This window comes from Triturus cristatus, chromosome 10 (genome assembly GCF_964204655.1).
Source record: "Triturus cristatus chromosome 10, aTriCri1.1, whole genome shotgun sequence".
Lineage (NCBI taxonomy): Eukaryota > Metazoa > Chordata > Amphibia > Caudata > Salamandridae > Triturus > Triturus cristatus.
The window spans coordinates 948,739,213-948,759,922 of record NC_140593.1 but is presented as its reverse complement, the minus strand read 5'-3'; the positions used below and the strand labels follow the sequence as shown (position 1 = coordinate 948,759,922).

Sequence of the window (20,710 nt, the reverse complement as noted above, 5' to 3'; positions counted from 1 at the left end):
TGCAAAGACAAAAAAAGGGTAACTTTTGCCTGTTCCCCATCGTTCCCGAAGCACAATTACCTCCAGGGAAATTGCTGAGGAGGCTGCCATTGTTGGTTTCTCTCTTCTCTTAAGATTACAGAGGCAGACAGCATTTATTTAGTGGCATGGTTTGTCTTCCCAAACTCAATCAGTCAGTGGTATTAAGAATCAGGGGGCAGGTACTCTTATCGAACAACAAATATGGAGGTAGAGGACGAAAAGGGGCAGGTCACCTGGGGCTCTGAAAGTATATAAGCAGGCTTGTCCTGCCCGTCAACAGGAGGGACCTGGCAGGAAGCATTTAGACTAAGCCCTTCTCTTTGGCATGGAGGAGGGGACAAGACCCTACAAAATCAAGGGAGGATACCGGTTAGGAAGCTTCTCCAAAAGAGACACTCCGGTCTGGCTGAAAGATCTGTTAACTGGACTTTATTGGTGATATATGTCTTGAACTGAATCGCTAAAGTCTCCAGAGACCATAAGCATGAGGTGTGTTCCTGAAGCAGAAGCATCAAAACAGTTGGATCCCGCCCCACTTCAGCGAAACCATAACCAACTTTATCACTCACCACGCTCTCGCCTCAACAGACTACATCCTCCTCGGCGACATTATTTTCCAACTGAACAACCTCAAAGAACACAACACCTCATCCCTACTGGAGAACCTCGCCACCATCGGACTCAGACAGCTGGTCACTTCTCCAACCCACTCAGCAGGGGACACACTCGACCCCATCTTCTCCGCAAACAACAACATTAGCCACACCTTTGAGCAACACTGGACCGACCACCACTGCGTCCACTTAACCAAACCCACCATATGACTCCACACCCACTGCAATCCTTGCAGAAGCTGGAACAAGACCACCGAAGACCAGCTAATCACCTACCTCAGCAAGACCCCACCAAAGACATCCACGGACGCCAACACCTCAGCACGCAACCTCCACCACTAGATATTTGACTGCGCCAACACACTGGCCCCCTTCAAGAAGTCCTCAGGCAAGCATCCCTGCAAGAAATCCAGCAGTTTCGCCTACACTCTCCAAGAGTCCAAGTGCACCTGCAGACAAAAAGAGAAAAGAAAAGATGGAGGAGCAGCAAGATCACAGTAGATCACACAGACTTCAAATCCACCGTCACCGCACACCACCGCCTCATAAAAGCAGCCATCGAGGAACACATCAATGCCAACGCACACAACAACAAATAAGTCTTTGCCGTGGTGAAAGAATTCACCAAACCCAGCACAGAGACAGCACACATCCCCCCTGTCCCAAGACCTCTGTGACAACCTCGCTACCTTCTTTCACCGCAAGATCAAGGAGATCCACAACAGCTTCACAATCCAAGACTCACCCATCTCACCCGCAACCACCGCACCCAATGGCTCCACCCTACAGCAGACCCTGAACAACTGGACTACCCTCACCTCGGACAACACCTTCAGGATCACGAAGAGCATCCACACCGGAGCCCCCTTGGATCCCTGCCCTCACCAAATCTTCAACAAAGCTGGCACCTCCATCGCACCTGAACTCTGCCGCACCACCAACTGATACATTGAGTCCGCAACCTTCCCGGAAGACTGGAAGCTCGCAGAGAAGAACCCCCTGCTGAAGAGACCTTCTGCTGACCCGACGGACATCAAGAACTACCGACCCATCTCTCTGCTACCCATCCCAGCCAAAGCCATCGAAAAAGCCATCAACGCCCAACTCTCCAAGTTCATTGAAATGAACAACATCCTGGACCTTTCCCAATCGGGCTTCAGAAGCAACCACAGCGTGGAGACCACACTCCTCGTCGCCACAGACGAAATTTGCACCCTCCTCGACTGAGGCCAAACTGCAGCCCTCATCCTACTGGACCTCTCAGCCGCCTTTGACACCGTCTCCTACCACACCCTCTGCACAAGACTCCACGACGTCAGCATCCGTGACAAAGCCCTAGAATGGATTCGCTCCTTCCTCACCGGCCAAAAGCAGAGAGTCAGACTTCCACCGCTCAACTCAGAACCCACAGAGATCAGCTGCGGAGAGCACCAGAGATCCTCCCTGAGTCACATCCTCTTCAACATATACATGGCCTGCTTGCAGCCATTGTCAGAAACCACTAACTCAACATCGTCATCTACACCGACGAAATCTAGATGATTCTATCCCTCACAGACAAACCCACAGCCGCCAAGAGCAACTTCCACAACAGGCTGGAGGCAGTCGCCACCTGGATCAAGGACAGCTGCCTAAAGTTTACCTCAGACAAGACCGAAGTCCTTGTCCTGGGTTCTTCCTCCTCCACCTGGGATGACTCTTGGTGGCCTGCAGCACTCTGAACCCCCTAACACTCCCAGACCATGCACAAAACCTCAGCATCATCCTGGACTCCTCGCTCTCAATGAATCGCCAAATCAATGCTGTTTCATCCCTCTGATTCCACACACTCCGCCTCCTTCGGAGGAGCTGCAAGTGGATCACCACCAAGCCCAGGAAAGCGGTCACCCAGGTGCTCATCAGCAGCAGACTCGACTAGAGCAATGCACTCTACGCCAGCACCACCCAGAAACTCCTGAAAAAACTGTAGACCATCCAAAACGCCTTTGCCAAATGCATCCCGTGCATCCCGCACCACAACCACATCACCGGCCACCTGGGAGACTTTCACTGGCTATCTTTCAATAAGAGAATCACCTTCAAGCTTCTCACGCATGCCTACAAAGGCTTTCACAATGCCGGACCTACATTTTTCAACCACAGCCTCCTCTTCTACACCCCCACCAGATATTTCCACTCCTTCCAACTGGCTCTGGGCTTTAGCCCAAGGATCCGCAATATCAACATCCCATGGATCCGCAAGACCATGACTGGAGGAAGATCCTTCTACCTCGCTGCGAAAACCTGGAACTCCCTGCCATTGCACCTCAGGCAATCACCATCACTGCCACAATTCAGGAAGGACCTCAAGACCTGGCTCTTCAACTGAACCGCAGACCCAGCTCAGCCCCCATTCCCGCGCCTTGAAGGGTGAGTAGTTGCACTTGAATACTGATGGATTGAATTGGTTGTGAAATAAAAGGCCACAAATCATGATACCCTACTTATTGAGGTATTTATTTTAGTCATTGCATTACACATTCCTTCTAATTAGGTCAAAGCCTCACAGACAGCACAGCTATCTGGTTGCTAAAGTCTTCTTGAGGGCATTCTGAACAAGCATTTGCAATGCAATAGGTCTCGCATTTACACGAGTTTAAGCTATTGGCATTGTAAATGACAATGCCTTTTAGTTATGTTTTTAAAAATGAAAACAAAAATAAAAGGGGATTGTCATTTGCAATGTCAATAGCTCAAACTCGCATAAATGCGAGACCTATTGTATTGCAAATATTTGTTTTAGGGCTTGTGCCTTGCCCGAATGTAGCACTTCACTCGTACCGAGGGTCTCGGGGCGCTAGCTTGTGCCTAGGAGAGCAATTCGGCAGCAGAGTGAACACCCTCGGAAGTCCTCGTGAGAGCAAACCCGACATCCGCACTCACGTGCATGCACCCGGAGGCTGCAGGGAGGCGCTATGAATTATAGATCACTCACTATCCCTCAGAGCAGCTGTGGCTTCAGGGGGCGGAAAGTGGTCAGCAGAAAGGGTCGGGCGGAAGAGGGCATCCTTCCTGCGAAGTGCAAAGCTTTAGGGAGCAGTGGTCACCGGGCTTTGTGTTGGCAGCGTTGTGGTGCACTGCACACACTGGCGGACATACATTTTTCTATGCATTATTTCTAATAGCTTCACAGCATTTTCAATAGCAGGAGTTACTACTACAGAACTCAACCATACTAATCTTACCTACCTCAGGCGGATAAATGGTCCGAGGGGGGAAAGGAGGGGGGAAAAGAGGAGAGAAAGAGAAGAGAGAGAAAGAAAGAGAAGAGAGAGAAAGAGAGAGAAAGAAAGAAAGAAAGAGAGAGAGAGAGAGAGAGAGTGAGAGAGAGAGAGAGAGAGAGAGAGGGAGAGAGGGAGAGAGAGAGAGAGAGAGAGAGAGAAAAAGAGAGAGAGGGGGAGAAAGAGAGGAGAGGAGAGAGGGAGAGAGAGAGAAAAAGACAAAGAAAGAGAGAGAGAGAGGGGGAGAAAGAGAGAGGGGGAGAGAAAGGAAGAGAGAGGAGGGAGGGAGAGAAAGAGAAAGAAACAGAAAGAACGAGAGGGGGAAAAGAGAGAGGGAGAGAGAGAGAGAGAGACTCTCTCCCTCCCATCTGCAGGATGACCTTATAAGCCGCTCGTAGTGGTTGCGAGTTAACCCGGGTGGTTAATGCACCTCCTGCTGCACTGGTCTGCACGTGTGGTGCATGTCACAGGTTGTCTTTCACCCCATGGCTCGTAGTTAAGTCCCCTGCTACAGAGCTGGGGGTGTCTTGCGGGTCACGGGTTCGGATCCTGGGGAAGGTAACTTATTTTGTAGTAAATGCATTTGTTTAGAGCTTCGCTACCGTTGAAGGGGCTTGAAGCGCTTTATGGTAAGTAGCATGGTACTTGTGAACCACAGGGTTAGTGGTTAAATCCAGCGGTTAATTGGTGATTAGGTTAAGCCTGCTGCTCTGAGGGGAAGCATTCCGTGCATTTACTTCAGTTTCCTTTATGGTAAATTTAATTAACATTTCGATGGCAGCATTAGTGAGACTTTCTGGCAAAAAGGAACTGGATCGAGGGATGAACAGGGCTGGAACAGATGAAGTATTACTGGGATAAGGAACGAGAGGTTGTGATCTATGATAGCAAGGTAGGTAATTTGTAGAACTTCAAAGTAGAACAAGACAAGCCCGGCGGAGCGTGGCGCGCGTGCTTGGCGGGGGCGGGGGCGGGGGAGCGCATTCCAGGCGGGGGAGCCCCCTTTACTAAAGTCTCGCTGAGCGATCGCTTACGCGATAGCCAGCGAGACCTAAAAATGACCTAGGAATGCATTCCACCCGTTTGCTTTGTGGTTTGTAACTCGCGTTTCCTTGCTTTCTATTTGTTGGCTTCATTTGTTTCAGGCTGTCCCATGGAGCATAGCCTATTTACCACCTCTCTGACATGCTCCTTGTATTCTTTCACAAGGGCTCACTTTCTGTAAACAGAAGTTTACATTTTGTTCTTATTTTGTAACATCTGCTGTGCATTCAAAGACAGAGGCCAAGTGTCAGGCTGTCTTCTGAGGGAGCCTGGAATTTACTTGAGTTTAAGTGAGCGATTTATGTGACAATCTGATGGTGGTAAAGAAAAGGCTTTTTTTCTAGCATACAACAATACTTAAATGTCTGTAAATGAACTGTGCAAATATTTCAGAATATTTCAGAATTAGGAGAGCAAAAATAAAGCAATTTTTTTTGTAATTCTGACGTGTGGTGGAAACAAATATTTTAATACGATCATAACAAATCAATACACTAGGTGATGCCATTTCCACACATTTATTGTTAGTGCACTGTATACTTTGATCAGTAAAACTATATATCTGTGAAAATAAAAAATGTGTTGTATTTAATTGCAGTGTGCTGTCACACCAGGCATACTCCACTCTACGCCACTCCCCTCTATACCACTCTTCTCCACTCTTTGCCCCACAAGTCTACGACATTCTATGTCACTCCTCTTTACGCCACTTATCACCACACCACTCTATGCCACTCCACAACACGCTACTATACTCTATGCCCTTCCACCCTACACCCCTCCACTGTACATCACTCTACATCATTCTACTCCACGACATGCCACTCCACTCTACTCTATGACACTCCACTCTATCTATGACACTCCACTCAACTCCATGACACTCCACTCAACTCAACTCCATGACACTCCACTCAACTCCATGACACTCCACACCACCTCTATGCCACTAACTTTCAGCCATGCAGAATAGCAGCAATTCTGGGGTCATATTATGCACTGTCATTGTTTGCTCCGGGCACACCTTTTAAAAGGTACACCGGGCGCAAACAATGACAATGCGCCCTAATAAGATATATGCGCTTCCTCCAGGGCAGCTGCGAACTCGTGCTGCCCTGGGGGCAGCACATTCATGTGAAAACGTGGAGAGGCTGCTGGCAGCCACTCCATGTTTGCAAAGTGCAGGCGGCAACCCACCTGCAATTTTAAAGGTGATTGTCAAGAATTCCTGTCATGCGAGGGGAGGAAAACGGTAACCAGCGAAAACGGACTACATCTCCCAGGATGCTTAGCGGTTGAGAGGTTATGTAAACAGGAGAGCTGTTACATAACTCAAGGAAAACACGCCCTTATGTAAACAGGAGAGCTGTTACATAACTCAAGGAAAACACGCCCTTATGTAAACAGGAGAGCTGTTACATAACTCAAGGAAAACACGCCCTATAAAGGGAGGAACCGGGAGGTACAACGCTGTCGGATATTGTGTTTACACCGACGTACCTGCTTAGTGAAGAAGCAGTGTTCCGGAGTGGTGCTCCAGTAAGGCAAGAACGGAGGTAGGTCGAGTCGTTACTCCCTGGGCCGTGTCTTGCCCCATCGTCACCTGTGAAGGACCCGGAAGCTCTACCGGATAACCATTGAGCTTCGCTTTTTGACTCGGCTGAGTCAAAGCGCAGTGGCGCTTTTGCTGGTTGGAGTCGTAACTCCCAGCCCGACCAGAGATACAGGGACTGCCAGCTGTAACGCACACCAGGAGGTGTTTGCCGCGTTACAGACTCGGAAGTCCACAGGATCGATCGAGCGGCTGCTCTCGGTTCAGTCTTCTTTGCTTGTGATTGGGGTATCGGTGACGCATCACCAGGAGGTGACTCCGCGTCCCGGTGCAGTCTGAGGAAGAGGTTGAGCGGCTGCTCCCTTCAGGTAGAGACCCCGGCTGGGTGTTTCCCTGACTCCTCGATTCTCCCCAACACTCTTCGTGCCCCTCACAGCCTACCGATTGGCATTGTCGGCCATTTCATTTCTGCCCTCTGTTGGCATACGCCGGGATCGGCGTATATGCAGAGGACGGTTAGGACCATCCGTGCTGTGGGCTGGTAACGTACGTAGCCTGGAGGATTCCAGTGACTATAACCTTTGTTTATTCCTTGTATTATTTTTGCCTTCATTAAAATAACTAAACCTTCACAAGTGGTTGCGTTCTCATTATCGTGTCTGTTAAACGATCCTGAGACGTTCAGGGCGTTACAAAATATCCGACCTTAATAACACTAACTGTCTCCCGGTCGATAACAGACATGGCAACACTTGATGATGTGCTGGCTGCTTTAGCGACCGTGCAAATTGAATTGGCTGCCTCCAGGCAAGAAACAGCCGATGTAAAAGCCAGACTGGATGCTATCCAATTGGACCCGCTCACGCCCAGCACCTCCCTCACGAACCAGACCCCTGCGGTAGTAGTGGAAATGCCGGTAGCCGTCCCCTTGGCAACACCAGAGAGGTACAGTGGGGATCCTAACACAGTGCAGGTATTCCTCACACAAGTGGCACTACATTTATCGTGCAAACCAAGGGCGTTCCCCACGAGTCAGGCTCGTGTGGCTTTCCTTATATCCTATTTGGCTGGAAACGCGGCACAATGGGCCGTACCTCTGGTGAGCAGGGACGACCCCATCTTATGTGATTGGGGTGCTTTTCGCGAGGAATTCCTGAAAGTCTTCGACAGAAGGGCTGACTCATACACGGCGGACCGTGAAATGCTTGAGTTGAGACAGGGATCCAACGGCCTGGTGCAGTATCTCAACGCGTTCCGAAGGCTGGTTGCGGAAACCAAGTGGCCTGTTGCTAAACAGACGGCGCTCTTCCATCACGGGCTGTGCGATGAGCTCAAGGACGCCGTGGCTCATATTGACCCACAACCCAAGACATGTGAGGGCCTTATCAACCTGGTATTACGGCTGGAACATAGGCTAAGTGAAAGAAAGGGGGATCATGGGAGAAAAGGAAAATCCCTTCCATCCTATGTGATAGTGGGAAGTCCTGAAACTTCCACCGCATCCAAGGGAGAACCCATGGACATCGGCGCAATACGAGCGAGCCTCACAGCCACGGAGAAAGAGTCATGCCGTAAACAAGGATTGTGCCTATATTGTGGCAAAAAAGGCCACTACGTACGTGAATGCCCTGCCAAACCGAAGACGTCACGTTATCGGGCCAACCGGTCGGTAACAGCCGTGGTGGACGTACCGGCGGAAAACTAGAGGACTCCCAGACCAAAGAAGGGGCATCTCGGAGTCACTCATCCATCCCTTCACTTTCCAACTCGGTCACTAAGGGACAACGACACCTGTTTCTCACGGTGCACGTGGGAGTGCATGACCAGTGGATACCCGTTGTGGCCATGGTGGATTCAGGGGCCACTGGCATGTTTATGGACCACAACGAGGCATGCAGGCTAGGGCTAGTGCTTCTTCCCAAAGCTGTACCCGAAGACGTCTATGCTGTAGACGGAAGGCGATTGGTGACGGGGCCCATCGGGCAGCACACGGGGGTCCTTCCGATGAGATGTGGGAGGAACCATTTGGAACAAATCGATTTTAACATCATCCGAGCGCCCCAATATGGCGTCATATTGGGATTGCCGTGGCTACAGAAACACAACCCCTCTGTGGATTGGCCAACACATTGCATCGAACTGACGTCACCGTATTGCATCCTGCATTGTGGAGTAAGAACGGAATCCCTTGACGCAGATGAGAGCGGGAGTCAGACGGTGGCTACAGCGTCAGAAAAAGATGTGGCTCTCCCCCAGGCTTATCACAGTTTTGAGGATGTATTTGATGAGGTGAAGGCGGAAGTGCTACCACCACATAGACAGTTTGACTGCCAGATCGACCTGGTGCCAGGGGCCAGCGTTCCCAGCGGCAGGCTGTATGCCCTGACGGAGCCTGAAAACGTGCATCTCCGGGGGTACCTGGATAAACTCCTCAAGCTAGGATTCATCCGCCCGTCCACGTCTCCGGCCGCCTCGCCACTCTTCTTCATCCCGAAGGCTAATGGGGAGCTGAGAGCCTGTGTGGACTTTAGGGCATTGAATGCGATAACCGTAAAGAATCGGTACCCCTTGCCTCTCATCAGTGTACTTCTGGAACAGGTCAAGAAAGCTCGTATCTACACCAAGTTGGATTTGAAAGGGGCATACCATCTGGTGCGCATGAGGGACGGAGACGAGTGGAAGACCGCCTTTAAGACCAGGTTCGGCCTTTTTGAGTACCTCGTCATGCCGTTCGGTCTGTGCAACGCCCCGGCAGCCTTTCAGTACTTTTTGAATGAGGTGTTCAGAGAGGAGTTGGATATCTACGTGGTCGTATATATCGACGACATCCTCATCTATTCGTCCAGTGTGGAGGAGCACGTACACCACGTCAAAGCTGTGCTCCAAAAGCTGAGGGAAAACATGCTGTTTTGTAAACTCAGCAAGTGTGACTTCCACGTCACATCCGTGGAATTCCTCGGAGTGATGCTGAGTCCAGAGGGACAGGAGATGGCAGAACGAAAGATCAAGGCGGTGAAAGAATGGCCGGTGCCCCAAAGCGTGAAGGACGTCCAAAGTTTCATTGGCTTCGCCAACTTTTACAGGCGGTTTATAGATGGATTTTCAGGATTGGTGGCCCCAATCACACAGCTACTGAGGAAGTCCAAGGAGTTTGTCTGGGCCCCTGAAGCGAACAAAGCCTTTGAGGCCCTGAAAAGCGCCTTTGGTAAGGCACCGGTGTTGGCTCACCCCGATCCGGATCTCCCCTACATGGTGGAAGCGGACGCATCGGATGTGGCGCTGGGGGCTATCTTGTCCCAACGCAACCACGACACAGGGGTGCTTCATCCCGTTGCGTACATGTCCCGCAAACTCAACGACGCCGAACGCAACTACCATATTGCGGAGAAGGAGCTTCTCGCAATCAAGGACGCCTTCACCGAATGGAGGCATTGGTTGATGGGGGCAAGACATGTGGTATCGGTGTACACGGACCATCGGAACCTACAGTTCATGACGGCCACAAGACACCTTTCTCCCAGACAGCTGCGGTGGATGATCTTCTTTGCGGGGTTCAACTTCCGCATCACATATCGGCCGGGGACGGAAAACCGGAAGGCGGACGCCCTGTCCCGTCAATCTGCAGTTAAGGAACCATTGCCTGCGACCGAGCATTCCATCATTTCCCCGAGGATGGTATTGGGGGTTATCCAACCGGATACTTTCCTGAGGGGAATAAAGAGAGGGATCAGGTCATTCGCATGGCGGAGGTGGCTCCTCAGTCACAGAGAATGGCAGCTGAAGGACGGGATACCCCTGAAGGGCAGGTGCCTATTGATACCCACGCCTAGGCTAAGGAAACAAGCATTCATCTGGTGCCATGACTCTCCATGCGCAGGTCATTTGGGCTTTGAGAAAACGGTGGCTAGCATGGGACGGCATTTCTGGTGGCCAACTATGAGAGTGGATGTCAGGAGGTGGGGACAGGAGTGTCCTACGTGTGCTACCATGAAGGCCGACCATGGCCGAACCCAAGGGCTCTTACATCCACTTCCGACCCCGGATAGACCATGGGATAGCATATCACTGGACTTCGTGGTGGGCCTACCGGTAGACCAGGGGATGACGGCAATACTGGTCGTGGTGGATTACTTGACGAAAATGGGGCACTTCATCCCCTGCAAGAGAGTTCCTACGGCCGGGGAATTGGCGTCACTACTCCTAAAGAATGTGGTACGACTGCATGGATTACCTGGGGTGATCGTGTCGGACCGGGGGTCGCAGTTTACTGCGCAATTCTGGAAGACTTGGTGCACTGCGCTGCATGTTAAGACCGCCCTGTCCACCAGCTACCACCCTCAAACGGACGGCCAAACCGAGCGCCTGAACCAAACGCTCAAACAGTATCTGCGATGTTTTGTGGACCAGGGCAGGGAAGAATGGGTCGACTTGCTATGGGTTGCAGAGATAGCCTATAACAACGCCACTCACAGCTCCACACAGTCATCTCCGTTCTATAGCAACTATGGCCAACATCCCAGGTTCTTGCCATTTCTACATCCGTTCAGAGAGGACAGGATTCCCGCCACAGCGGACAGGGTGGCACACATAAAAGACACGTTGATGCGCTCAAGGGCTGTCCTAATAGAGGCCAAGAGAAGATACAAGGCTGCGGCAGACAGGAAGAGAAGGCCCGGGCCACTGTACCGCACTGGAGACTACGTCTGGATATCCACAAGAAACATGAGGTTTCGAAAGAACAGTGTGTTCCATCCCAAGTACATGGGCCCCTATCGAATTACCAAGTGTATGGGTCCCGTGAACGTGAAGGTGTGCTTGCCCCAGTCATTGCGGATACACCCTGTCTTTCATGTATCATTGCTCAAACCAGCACCCTCCAAGCCGTCTGGGACACCTAGGCCGGTATGCGTGGAGTCGGAGGTGGAGTATGAAGTGTCGGGCATACGGGCGTCCAAATGGCGCAGGGGGAAGCTGTGGTACCTGGTTGCGTGGAAAGGCTATGGCCCGGAGGAGCAGTCATGGGAACCGGCTGAAGGGGTTCATGCTCCGCGCTTGGTCTCCTTGTTCCATCGGCGTTTTCCTGCCAGCGCTGGGCCCGTGGGGAGCCGCTGAGAGGGAGGATGTACTGTCAAGAATTCCTGTCATGCGAGGGGAGGAAAACGGTAACCAGCGAAAACGGACCACATCTCCCAGGATGCTTAGCGGTTGAGAGGTTATGTAAACAGGAGAGCTGTTACATAACTCAAGGAAAACACGCCCTTATGTAAACAGGAGAGCTGTTACATAACTCAAGGAAAACACGCCCTTATGTAAACAGGAGAGCTGTTACATAACTCAAGGAAAACACGCCCTTATGTAAACAGGAGAGCTGTTACATAACTCAAGGAAAACACGCCCTATAAAGGGAGGAACCGGGAGGTACAACGCTGTCGGATATTGTGTTTACACCGACGTACCTGCTTAGTGAAGAAGCAGTGTTCCGGAGTGGTGCTCCAGTAAGGCAAGAACGGAGGTAGGTCGAGTCGTTACTCCCTGGGCCGTGTCTTGCCCCATCGTCACCTGTGAAGGACCCGGAAGCTCTACCGGATAACCATTGAGCTTCGCTTTTTGACTCGGCTGAATCAAAGCGCAGTGGCGCTTTTGCTGGTTGGAGTCGTAACTCCCAGCCCGACCAGAGATACAGGGACTGCCAGCTGTAACGCACACCAGGAGGTGTTTGCCGCGTTACAGACTCGGAAGTCCACAGGATCGATCGAGCGGCTGCTCTCGGTTCAGTCTTCTTTGCTTGTGATTGGGGTATCGGTGACGCATCACCAGGAGGTGACTCCGCGTCCCGGTGCAGTCTGAGGAAGAGGTTGAGCGGCTGCTCCCTTCAGGTAGAGACCCCGGCTGGGTGTTTCCCTGACTCCTCGATTTTCCCCAACACTCTTCGTGCCCCTCACAGCCTACCGATTGGCATTGTCGGCCATTTCATTTCTGCCCTCTGTTGGCATACGCCGGGATCGGCGTATATGCAGAGGACGGTTAGGACCATCCGTGCTGTGGGCTGGTAACGTACGTAGCCTGGAGGATTCCAGTGACTATAACCTTTGTTTATTCCTTATATTATTTTTGCCTTCATTAAAATAACTAAACCTTCACAAGTGGTTGCGTTCTCATTATCGTGTCTGTTAAACGATCCTGAGACGTTCAGGGCGTTACAGGGATTAGAGATCCCCTTGCTTTAAGTGCGCCAGCGCTATCAGTATTACTGAAGGGGACACACAAGCGTCTGCGGCCCCTTCTGTAATACCAAAGTGCCCTGGGAACATGCAAAGCAGACGCAAACGCTTGTTGCGCCCTTGAGGCACTTGTGTTTTAGCCTTGTATACAACATGACTAAAATACATTGGTAAAGCCAATAGCTCTTGCATAAATGAGACCTATTTACTTTGCACATGCTTATTTTACAAATACTTTCAAAGGACTAAAGACTCTGTAATAGGGATTGTCATTCGCATTGATTGTGATTTTTATTTTGTAATCCGCTGTCACATTTGCAAAAGCAGAAGTCCCTTGCTTTGGGAGTGTGTTTGTATAAAAGGTTCCTAATAGGTAATAATCTGTGTGGAATGTAAGATCAGTGGCACCTTTTTGTCTGGTTGCATGCCTCTCCTTAACTGAGCATGCAGCGAGGAGTGTCCAGAAGGGTGATGGCTGTGACCCAAATGACCAGTTTAGCCTTAGATGAGGGAATTGAAACTCACAAGCCATGAACTGGTATGAGACTTGATGTGAGAGACTGGACTGCTGAAACATGATGAGAGAACACATGGTGGTTAGCTCCATGACATAGAGCACAGTGGGGTTAAGTTACATATCTGGCAGTACTGTAGGGAATAACCTAGGGAAGTGGTTCTTAACCTGTTGACTTTTGTAGACTCCCACTGAATCACTACTTGATGCTGGGAAAATAAGTATACATCAAAGAAATAGACAAATTAAGAAATATTTTATTTTAATTGATGAACAAAACAGCGTGAAAATCAAACTTTTCAAATACTCAGAATGTTGGAGCTTTTTAAAAATTTTCTTTTATTTCTAAAATAGGAAGTTATACGCTTGATGCTTGCAGATTTCCTAATAGTGCATGTTCTCTTTTTTGTCAGCGCATGCCAGTGCTGCTTTAATTGAGGCCACCAATCGTCTATATTGTAGTGTCTTGCAACATTTTAGAATGGAACTCTTTTAGCTCCTAATGGATTCCGTAGAGCTGTGATGTAGGTGTCAGAGCACAATGCCATGAATGCTTGTTTTAGAATGTTGAGTTTGCCGTTACATGCAGCAGAATAAAGATGTGCAATACTAAGCTCTGTGTGTGGTGTGTTAGTGGCAGTTACCCAGCCTGGGAAGACACTACAATTAGTGACCAGATATGGGATAAGAAACCCAAAGAATGACTGTACTCTCCCAGGGAGTTTTGCTGTGGTGCAAGAAAACTGCTTGTGCGTGCCACATGTGTCGCTGGCAAATATCGGAATAGATGCTGCAAGCATGTGGAGTCAAAGTGCAACTCCAGCTGCTGTAAAGCACATAAAGACAACAGAAGCATTGCAAAGAATTTACACGGTGATGGACGAGAATCTGATGATCAAGCCATACATAAAATGTACTGCACTGTCACACAAGATAAAGTTGTACATTATTCGAAGTGTTCGTACTGAAAGCAATTTTAAACTGGTTTACGAAGTACAGCTGCTGATCATCATAACCTACAAAATAACGATGAAAGGTGGAGATCAACCAGGTGTTACAAAAAGCAAATTGACATGGAGACAAAAAGAAGAAAGACTTACAGAATGCCCTGAAGAGATGCAACATACTACCACACTTGGTAAAGGTGGCTCAAGGAGAAGTGTTCCGGGTTGTGCTTATGGAGAAGTCCATACCCAAATACACAAAGTTGCAGAGTGGGGCTCAGAATAACTTCACAGGTCCTTGAAGAATAAAGATCCCAGAACAAATTTTGAAATAGTGAAGTTTTTCAGATGTCTGAGAAGAACGTCACGTTTCCAGCTCTCATTAAAGGTGAGTCGAAGGCAAGCACGTTGCAAGGTCTTACAGACGAATTGCAAATGCCAAGTCACAAGGAACCACCAGCGATGTCAGAAAGTTCCACAGTGGTCTATAACGCTACAGCATTCTTGAAACCACCACCACATTTCGATACTGCCAAAGAGCAAATTATTGGCGATAGATGGTCTGTGTGGATTGAGACATTTGATGATTTCATTGATGCACTTGAAGAGACGGATAACAAAAAGATTATCAAGTATCTCAAAAATCTTGCTGGTGATTGTGTGAAAGACGTCATAAATAAAATGCTGCAAACTGACGAACAAACTACATATTGTCAGACTAAAGAAACGCTGAATCTAAAGTTCAATCCAGTAGTAAATGTTGATTACGAAAGATATATTTTCAGTCAAGAATGCCAAAAAGTTGGGGAAACCATTGATGAATTTGTGGAGCTATTGATACGCTCATTGAACACTGTACGTACACTGAATTTAATGAGGTGGAAGCTATGCAACTTAGAGTTACTGATGGATGCTTGTCAGATTCATTCAGATAAATGCTGAGAGAAACTCTTAGTCGGGAGCGAATGTTGATGGCTGTCAGAGCTGAGAAGCATGCTGAAAGACAAGCCACGGACATGGAGGACGGAGGTGCCCAAAGTGAATCAATCATGAGCATAAAAAGTAAGCCAAAGCAAAAGACTGAAGGACACAAAGTGCAGTCTATATGTAAAAAGAAGTTATGTTTTAGATGTGGATTTTCCTTTCCACATGAAGGTAAATGTCCCGCCATTAGAAAGATATGTAAAGGCTGTGGTAAAGAAAACCATTTTTGTGACAGTTTGTAAAGTGAAGGAAAAAGCAAGTGTGCCACAGCGCTAAGACAAAATGGCTGCTAGAACATTCCAGAGGCAACGTTCGACGCAACCCTACAAGGCCAAGCGGCGACACCACTGAGGAAAATTGACACTGAATGAAGTCGAACGTCATCTAAATCATCGTCAAACAGTTCATCAGCCTCAGTATGCAATGAATGTGAGGAATACGGTTGCACCAGGTCATTGTTTAACTCAGAGAAAAAGCGTATGTCGGACTGGCAGCATGCAAAGAAAAATGTCAGTAAAAGAAAAGTCAACATTCCAAAGCACCAAACACTTACAAACGTTGTCCAAAAATAACATTAAAAATAAAGGACCGCTTGATACCTTTCATCATCGACAGTGGCACATCAATAGATGTAATGCCTGAAGAGAAATATCATAAATTATCTCCATTACCTCGACTTACACCATAAAAAAAACCAGAGTGTACACTTGGGCTTCATCGACGCCCTTAAAAAGTCAAGTTTCATTTGAAGCGACATTGAAACACAAGAAAACAAAGATGCAAGCACCCATCCAAGTGCTCCAAGGTACCGCACCAAGTGCCTGTCTGCTCAGTTTCAGTACCGCTGGGGACATGGTACTGATTTCTGTGCATTACAACCTGAATGATCCCCACAAAATAGTATGTCAATTTCTTTCATTGTGTCATGGTTTGGAAAAGCTAAAGACTATAAAAAGTAAAGTTACACATTAATGACAATGTTCGTCTTGTTGCTCACAGATGTAAACGAGTTGCTTTTCATTTACAAGAAGCTGTTGAAAAAGAACTTGAATCATTACTTAAACATGACATTATTGAGAGTTCAACTGGTCGGACGCCATGGGTTTCTCCCATAGTGGTAGTGCCCAAAAAGGAGACTGAAGGAGCTGTACGCATAAGCTTTGAATGCGCTGAGTAAACAAGAATTTGAATGAGAAGGAAATCCTGGTCCACATAATACTGACATGATAATGCAAGTAAATGGTGCAAAGGTTTTCTTTTGCCTTGACTTAAATAAAGGTTATCATCAGTTGGAACTTGAAGAAGATTGCAAGTATTTATAACCTTTCTATCCATGTAGGTCTGTTTTGAGTAAAAAAAATAGTTTTTGGTGTGTCATCAGCTGCAGAACATTTCCGAAACATCATTCGAAGTGTAATACAGCCAGTTGTGAATGCATTCAACAATAGAGATGACTTATTTATTTTCGGAGCTACACAAAAGGAGCAAGATAAAGCTCTCACTCAAGTATGTCATTTTCTGACTGATGCAGGTCTGACTTTGACTTCAGACACCCGATGCTGCTAAAATACAAGCGCTGTCTAATACCATTTGTATCGGGAAACTTAGGGAACAAAGAATAGTAGAACAAGTGCTATTACCAATTGTCTTTGTATGTATTTCTGCCTTCCAAATTTAAGACATTGTGTAAAAAAGAAGTCATTTTAAAAAATGCCCTCTAATTCACATGCTAGTATGGGTACCCACAAATTCAGAGATATGCAAATTGCCACTGCTTCTAAACTCCATATCTTCTGCCCATTTCAGAACTTCCTAGGTTTCCTTGATACCTATTTTCCACTCTTCATATTTAACCAAATGAATTGCTGTACATCCAGTACACAATCAATCAATCATAGCATTTGTAAAGCGCACTACATACCCTTGCGGGTTTCAAGGCGCTGGGGGGGGGGGTTAGTGCTGCTACTGCTCGAAGAGACAGGTCTTGAGGAGTCTTCTGAAGGTCAGCAGGTCTTTGATCTGCCGTAGGTGGATGGGGAGGGTGTTCCAGGTCTTGGCGGCGTGGTGGGAGAATGATCTGCCGCCGGAGGTCGCTCTTCGGATGCAGGGGACTGTGGCGAGGGCGAGGTCAGCGGAGCGGAGCTGGCGGGTGGGGGTGTAGGAGCTGAGTCGTCTGTTGAGGTACGCTGGTCCAGTGTTGTGGAGAGCCTTGTGTGCGTGGGTGAGGAGCTTGAAGGTTATCCTCTTGTTGACGGGGAGCCAGTGCAGGTCTCTCAGGTAGGGTGTGATGTGGCTGCGGCGAGGGATGCCGAGGATCAGGCGTTCAGAGGCGTTCTGGATGTGTTGGAGCCGTTTCAGGAGTTTGGCCGAGGCTCCAGCGTAGAGGGCGTTTCCGTAGTCCAACCTCCGGCCGACGAGGGCATGGGTGACCGTTCTTCTCGTTTCGGTGGGGATCCACTTGTAGATCTTGCGGAGCATGCGGAGGGTGTTGAAGCAGGCGGAAGAGACGGCATTGACCTGCTTAGTCATGGAGAGGGTGGAGTCGAGGATGACCCCTAGGTTGCGTGCGTGGTCGGTGGGTGTTGGAGCAGTTCCCAGTTAGGTCGGCCACCAGGAGTCGTCCCAGACCGAGGGGGTAGGCCCGAGGATGAGGACCTCCGTCTTGTCCGAGTTCAGCTTCAATCCGCTGTTCCTCATCCATTCGGCGACGGCCTTCATTCCTTTGTGGAGGTTGGCTTTGGCGGTGTGGGGGTCCTTGGTGAGGGAGAGGATAAGCTAGGTGTCATCGGCGTAGGAGTCCTGGGAACACAGCAGATGATCTCAGTGGCTTCAGAGCGGAGGGGGGGGGGGGAGGCGAATGCTTTGTGTTCTGCCGGAGAGGAAGGAAGTGGCCCAGTCCAGGGCCTTCTCTTGGATCCCGGCGTCATGGAGGCGTGTGCATTGTGTGAGGTGGCAGACCGAGTCAAAGGCGGCTGACAGGTCCAGGAGGATGAGGGCCGCGGTCTCTCCATTGTCTAGTAGGGTCCTGATGTCATCGGTGGCGGTGATGAGGGCAGTTTCGGTGCTGTGGTTGCTGCGGAACCCGGACTGGGAGGGGTCCAGGATGCTGTTCTCCTCGAGGTAGCGGGTCAGTTGTTTGTTGACGGTCTTCTCGATGACCTTCACCGGGAACAGGAGCAGGGAGATGGTCCGGAAGTTCTTGAGGTCCTTGGGGTCAGCCTTGGGATTTTTGAGTAAGGCGTTGATCTCGGCGTGCTTCCAGCTCTCCGAGAAGGTTGCTGTCTTGAAGGAAATGTTGATGGCTTTCCGGAGATGGGGTGCCATGGCAGTGCTGGCTTTGTTGAAGATGTGGTGTGGGCATGGGTATGACGGAGAACCGGAGTGGATGGTGTTCATGATGTTGATGGTGTCGTCATCGTTTATGTTGGTCCAGGAGAGCAGGCGGTTGGTGCGGATGGTGGTCGTGGGGGCGGAGGTCTCAGTGGTTGTCGGGGCGATCGTGGCGTTGAAGCTGTCGTGGATGTCTGCGATCTTGCTGTGGAAGAAGGTGGCCAGCGAGTCGCACAGGTGTTGCGAAGGTGGGATGTCGTTGGAGAGTTCCTTCACGATGTTGACGAGCTCTTTGAAAAACCATTGTACGGTGCAGCTCAGTTATTGGCTCTGGGTACCTTGGGTTCTTGGTAAACCTACAAGCCCTATATATCTCCGCAACCAGAAGGGTCCAGTGGATGTAACAGTATATTGCTTTCAAATATCTGCCATAGTTAGAAGAAGTTACAGGTGCAAACGTAGGCACAAGGAAAACCTTGACGGACCTACACAAATTACCTCTTGCTAAATTTAGAAAAAATAGGCTATGTCCCAGTAAAATACAAAAACTGTAGCAAAATTTGGTTTTGTGACAAAGTTCTGTCTGTTTCTGAAAGCTGGTAGAAAGAAAGTTATGGGTGCCTAAGCAGAAAGTACCCCAAATAGCACAAAAAAGGCTTAGCACGGGGGGGAGGGGGGGGGGGGGGGGACGCCCATTAGCAAAAGGGTTAAAGCACCAAGAAAGATGGTTGAAGAAACGGGATTGTGTATGTATATATACGGCTGTGGTCGAAACACGTCTTTCTGCCGATTAAAAATACCTTTTTGGTGATCAAGTGGGCTCGTGAATTATTGCACCAAATTGATTCTGTACGAGGAATATATATAGGAGGGTGAGGTGCAGTGTATTAAATTATTTTAGAATGGAATCTTTTTGCTCCTGAAGGACTCCGGAGAGCTGTGATGTAGGTGTCAGAGCGCAATGCCATGAAAGAATGTTTTAGAATGTTGAGTTTGCAGTTACACGCAGCAGAATAAAGACGTGTATTACTAAGCTCCATGAGTGGTGTGTCATTGGCGGGTACCCAGTCTGGGAAGGCACTACACATTAGTCCCACAAATTAAGAACACCAACTTAATTTTAGCTTCCAATTTAGAATTCCTTCATACGAACAGAGAATTTTAAAACTTTCAGTTTTAAATTTTCCTTTCTTTTTGTATAAGTACTTTATCAATTCCTCTAATAATATTTAATTTCAAAAGAGTCACAGACCCCCTAGAGATTGCGGATTACAGTTTAAGAACACTGATTTAGGAGGGGTAAGGCCTGCAAGGTGGCTGACTAGCCGGGCTACTTGCTTGCTCCGCCAACTCCAGCTATATGCTTTCCTTATCCTGCTACCTTTCGGCCATCTGAACCCCGCGCTGAGCCCCTGAAGGAAGTGTGGGGGACTGAGCCCTGGAGCTGTAGGGTGTGCCAGGCACCCGGAACGCATCTTTGATGCCGGTGTGACCTGCCGGGATTCTGCCAGCTGCACAAACTACGATGGCGGTGGAGGGAAACTGAGTGAGGGCCTCACGGGCCCTGCCAGCAGCGAGATGTGGTGTCCATTCTCGGAGGGCATCCGGAAAACAGTGGGGACATGGGGGGCTTGGGGGAACCCCCGCACCGCTGGGCCCTTACACCGGAGTGTACTGATGCCCGTTCATTGACCCCAGCCTGCCCAGATATCGGCAAAGAAGCAGCAGCAGGGGTGCTGAGCTACTGCAACGATTATGCCACAAGTAGCTGGGCTGCTGCCCTTCACCTGCAGCAGAAGTGAGAGTCTACTGGGCTGCGGTGGAGGGAGTGGTGCTTGCGTCTTTCTGCCGATTAAAAATACCTTTTTGCTGATCAAGTAGGCTTGTGAATTAATGCACCAAATTGATTCTGTACGAAGAATATATATATGAGGGGGAGGTGCAGTGTATTACATTATTTTAGAATGGAATCCTTTTGGCTCCTGAAGGACTCCGTAGAGCTGTAACATAGGTGTCAGAGCGCAATGCCATGAAAGAATTTTTTAGAAAGTTGTGTTTGAAGTTACACACAGCAGAATAAAGACGTGTATTACTAAGTGTTGAGTAAAGGAATCCACAATCTAAGATGATTCAAAGGATTTATTCATGAGATAGGCACTGACGGAGCACACCACCTTCAGTCCTTCTCCCTGGCTCACCACAGATCAGAATGCTGGTTGTCAGGAT

The 20,710-nt window shown here is 49.0% G+C and overlaps 1 protein-coding gene across 6 annotated transcripts in view; it reads right to left on the bottom strand.

Moving 5' to 3' along the window:
• The window catches only part of ZBTB47 (zinc finger and BTB domain containing 47), a 296,077-nt gene that overhangs the window by 148,793 nt on the left and 126,574 nt on the right, over window positions 1-20,710 (bottom strand). The window contains exon 1 of one of the 6 annotated variants that reach the window (XM_085628789.1): window positions 912-1,084. The exons of the other annotated variants lie outside the window; for them this stretch is intronic. The gene's annotated coding sequence lies outside the window, so the exon portion shown is untranslated. Of the gene's footprint in view, window positions 1-911; window positions 1,085-20,710 lie in introns of those variants that run through there. 6 annotated transcript variants of the gene reach the window in all.